Below are 5,167 nucleotides of genomic sequence, written 5' to 3' on the forward strand. Positions count from 1 at the left end.
TATATATAGGACACTCCATCCCCAGAAACCTGGGTACACATTCTTCTCCAAAGTACATGGGACATTCTCCAGGATAGACTACATGCTGGCACATAAAACATACCTCCATAATATCAAGAGAATAAAAATTTTGCAGACTACATTCACTGACCACAAGGCTCTGAAATTATTTGTGAATTCCAAAGGGACTCAGAAGAAAAACTTTAACACCTGGAAGTTAAACAGCCTCATACTGAATAACCAATGGGTCCGAGATAAAACCAAGGAGGAAATAAAAAGGTTCCTGGAAACAAATGACAATAAAGACACAAACTATCAGAACTTATGGGACACAGCAAAAGCAGTACTGAGAGGAAAATTTATAGCTTTGCAAGCACACATCAGGAAGGAAGAAGGAGCTTACCTGAGTAGCTTAATGACCCAGCTAATAGAACTAGAAAGTGCTCAACAAAAGGACCCAAAAATAGGGAGACAGAAGGAAATAACAAAGCTGAGAGCAGAAATCAATGAAGTGGGAACCCAAAAAACAATCCGAAAGATCAACGAAAGCAGAAGTTGGTTCTTTGAAAAAATAAACATTGATAGACCACTGGAAAACCTAACAAAGAAAGAGAGAGAGAGAAACTTGATAACTCATATTAGGAATGAAAAAGGAGAGATCACTACTGATATGACAGAGATTCAAAGGGTAATCAGAAACTACTTTGAGAAACTCTACGCCACTAAAAATGAGAACCTGGAAGAAATGGATAAATTCTTGGACTCTTGTAATCTTCCACGGTTGAAGGAAGAGGATGTAGCATATCTAAACACCTCCATGACCATTGATGAGATTAAAACGGTAATCAAATGTCTGCCCAAAAATAAAAGCCCAGGCCCAGATGGATTCACTAATGAATTCTTTCAAACTTTTCAAGAGGAACTACTACCAATCCTGGCAAGACTCTTTCATGAAATTGAACAAATGGAAACACTTCCAAATAGCTTTTATGAAGCCAACATCACCTTGATACCTAAACCAGACAGAGATGCTACGAAAAAAGAAAATTACAGACCAATATCGCTGATGAATGCAGATGCAAAGATCCTCAACAAAATCTTGGCAAACAGGATACAATGCCTCATTAAGAATATCATTCACTATAATCAAGTAGGTTTCATCCCAGGAATGCAAGGATGGTTTAACATCCGTAAATCTATCAACATAATACACAACATCAACAACAAGAAAAATAAAAACCACATGATCATATCAATAGATGCAGAGAAAGCATTTGATAAGGTCCAACACCCATTCTTGATCAAAACTCTCAGCAAGATGGGAATGGAAGGAACCTTTCTCAATATAGTTAAGGCCATCTACCACAAGCCAGTGGCAAATATTATCCTCAATGGGGAAAAACTAAAAGCCTTCCCTCTAAATTCTGGCACAAGACAAGGCTGTCCTCTCTCACCACTCCTATTCAACATAGCACTGGAAGTACTTGCTATAGTGATTAGGCAAGAAAAAGATATCAAGGGAATCCAGATAGAAAAGGAAGAAGTCAAGCTCTCACTGTTTGCAGATGACATGATACTCTACTTAGAAAACCCTAAAGATTCTACCAAAAAGCTTCTAGAAACAATAGACTCATATAGCAAGGTGGCAGGCTACAAAATTAACACACAAAAACCAATGGCCTTTCTATACACCAATAGTAATAAGGAAGAAATGGATATTAAGAAAATAACCCCATTCACAATAGTGCCACACAAACTCAAGTATCTTGGAATCAACTTGACTAAAAATGTGAAGGACCTATACAAAGAAAACTATAAAACTCTGCTCCAAGAAATAAGAGAGGACACATGGAAATGAAAACGCATACCCTGCTCATGGATTGGCAGGATTAACATAATCAAAATGGCAATACTCCCGAAGGCATTATACACATTTAATGCTATCCCTCTAAAGATACCCATGACATTCTTCAAAGAAGTGGATCAGGCACTTTTGAAATTCATTTGGAACAATAAACACCCTAGAATAGCTAAAGCAATCATTGGGAAAAAGAATATGGGAGGAATTACTTTCCTCAACTTTAAACTTTACTACAAAGCAATAGTTATCAAATCAGTATAGTATTGGAATAAGGACAGGTCCTCAGATCAGTGGAATAGGCTTGAATACTCAGAAAATGTTCCCCAGACATACAATCCCCTAATTTTTGATAAAGGAGCATGAAATCCTAAATGGAGCAGGGAAAGCCTCTTCAACAATTGGTGTTGGCACAATTGGATAGCCACTTGCAAAAAATTGAACTTAGACCCCCAGCTAACATCATGTACGAAGGTAAAATCCAAATGGATTAAAGACCTCGATATCAGCCCCCAAACCATAAGATATATAGAACAGCATATAGGCAAAACACTCCAGGACATTACAGGCATCTTCAAGGAGGAAACTGCACTCTCCAAACAAGTGAAAGCAGATTAACAGATGGGAATATATTAAGCTGAGAAGCTTCTGCACCTCAAAGGAAATAGTGCCCAGGATACAAGAGCCACCCACTGAGTGGGAGAAACTATTCACCCAATACCCATCAGATAAGGGGCTAATCTCCAAAATATACAAGGCACTGACAGAACTTTACAAGAAAAAAACATCTAATCCCATCAAAAAATGGGGAGAAGAAATGAACAGACACTTTGACAAAGAAGAAATACAAATGGCCAAAAGACACATGAAAAAATGCTCCACATCACTAATCATCAGGGAGATGCAAATCAAAACAACGATGAGATACCACCTCACACCACAGAGAATGGCACACATCACAAAGAATGAGAATAAACAGTTTGGCGGGGATGTGGAGAGAAAGGAACTCTTATCCACTGCTGGTGGGAATGCCGTCTAGTACAACCTTTATGGAAAGCGATATGGAGATTCCTCCAAAAACTGGAAATCGAGCTCCCATATGATCCAGGTATACCACTCCTAAGAATATACCCTAGGAACATAAAAATACAATACAAAAAACCCCTTCCTTACACCTATATTCATTGCAGCACTATTTACCATAGCAAGACTCTGGAAACAACCAAGATGCCCTTCAACAGATGAATGGCTAAAGAAACTGTGGTGCATATACACAATAGAATATTATGCACCTGTCAGGAGAGATGAAGTCATAAAATTTTCCTATACATGGATGTACACGGAATCTATTATGCTGAGAGAAATAAGTCAGAGAGAGAGAGAGAGAGAGAGAGAGAGAGAGAGAAAATGCAGAATTGTCTCACTCATCTATGGGTTTTAAGAAAAATGAAAGACATTCTTGCAATAATAATTTTTAGACACAAAAGAGAAAAGAGCTGGAAGTTCCAGCTCACCTCAGGAAACTCACCAGAAAGTGTGATGAGTTTAGTTAGAGAAATAACTACATTTTGAACTGTCCTAATAAGGAGAATGTTTGAGGGAAATGGAGAGCCTGTTTAGAGTACAGGCGGGGGTTGGTTGGGGAGGAGGGAGACTTGGGACATTGGTGATGGAAATGTTGCACTGGTTATGGGTGGTGTTCTTTACATGACTGAAACCCAAACACAATCATGTATGTAATCAAGGTGTTTAAATAATATAAAAAAATTTAAAAATGTTTAAAAATTACTGAATTTTGAAGCATGTTAAAGCCAAATCAATTAACACCAAGTTAAAGTTTCTTAAGTCAAAATTCTTAAAATAATTAAAGATCAATTAATCTTTCAAGTAGATTCTAACAGGTAACACCTTCCTGATATAGAAAGTCAATTTGAATAATAATTCTTTTCCATCAAAAGACATGCAGGAGAAGTGGGAGTGGCACAATATTTTTTACACGATGAACAAAATGAATTGTCAATGCCATATTCTATTTCAAGAAAAAAGAATTCCGTTAATAAAATTAAACTTATTAAATGTATTCTTGGGTTTTTTAAAAATACTTAATAACTATGTTAAAATGATAGCTAAAAAATGCAATATGAGTCTAGTAAAATCATGAAGAATGAGCCTTGGGAAGAATAAGTATTGACAAATAGACTAGATGTTACTTTTCTTTGAGAAAGAGTTGTTTGCAGTTAAGACCAAAAAAATCATATTTGTTTAACTTTGATGAGGTTTTCAAGAATGTATGAGAAATGCTTGAGGCAAATACATATAAAGAGAAAGAAGACTTCGATGGAAGTAAACTGTGAACTTTTAAAATTATACAAAAGAGACAGTGTCATTTATATAATGCTCTTCAATTAAAAATGACTAAAAGGCAAACTCCATCAGTGACACCAGGTATTAAGGGCATAGGGAAAGTGGTGGTGTCATTGTGAAGTGAAAGCACTGGAGAAACCTTGGAATTTGAGGAATCATTGTGTCTTGTCAGTCTAACAGCTATGTAAAACATAGCTATCAAAGGAGCTATCTATAATATTCAGCCAAGGAAAGAGGGAACTCTCTGGTACTATTTTGGGATTTTTTTTGCAAATTCTTATTTTTTTACAATTATTGAGAAAATTATTTTAATTATAATGTCAAAATTTTACCAAGTAGCTTCAGAATTTTGATACATCTCAAATTAGTCTGTAAAAATTATATCAGATACAATGCCAACGTTTATTTTTTAAATTAAAAATATTTGAAGCAAATTTTTAAAATTCCTTTAGCTATCTCAAAGTATGTGTTGTTTTTTTAAAGTATTTTTTTTAACAATATCCTAGGACAAAAATAAAGACAATACAATTATTCTTTAGATGACCCAAAGAACACACCTTTATAGTCTTCTGCCACTGACCACAGACAAGTTCTGTGGAGTCTCATTGTCCTCATTTGTTAGCATCTTGAGCGGTTCCTGGTGTTCACAGGACCTTTGGAGGGTATTGCTCTCATTTAAATAATTTAAAATTCCAACCTCTCATCCAATTGGTTTCTTTCCTATTTCTGCTTCCATAATAAACCTGACCAGATTTCTCCTCAGGCCAATGACTAAAATTTTCTCAGTTTGTCTCTGATTATGGTGACTCAAGGTAAGGGGTGTGTGTGATGAAGTGTTGGAAGAGCTATAGTAAAAATCTTTTTTACTGTGTACTGGGGTTTTGAGTTATCCAAGGGTGTCTAGCATGACAAGCATTCAAAATCTAGCCTTCTCATGAGAACAAA

This window comes from Suncus etruscus, chromosome 12 (assembly GCF_024139225.1).
Source record: "Suncus etruscus isolate mSunEtr1 chromosome 12, mSunEtr1.pri.cur, whole genome shotgun sequence".
Taxonomy (NCBI): Eukaryota; Metazoa; Chordata; class Mammalia; order Eulipotyphla; family Soricidae; genus Suncus; species Suncus etruscus.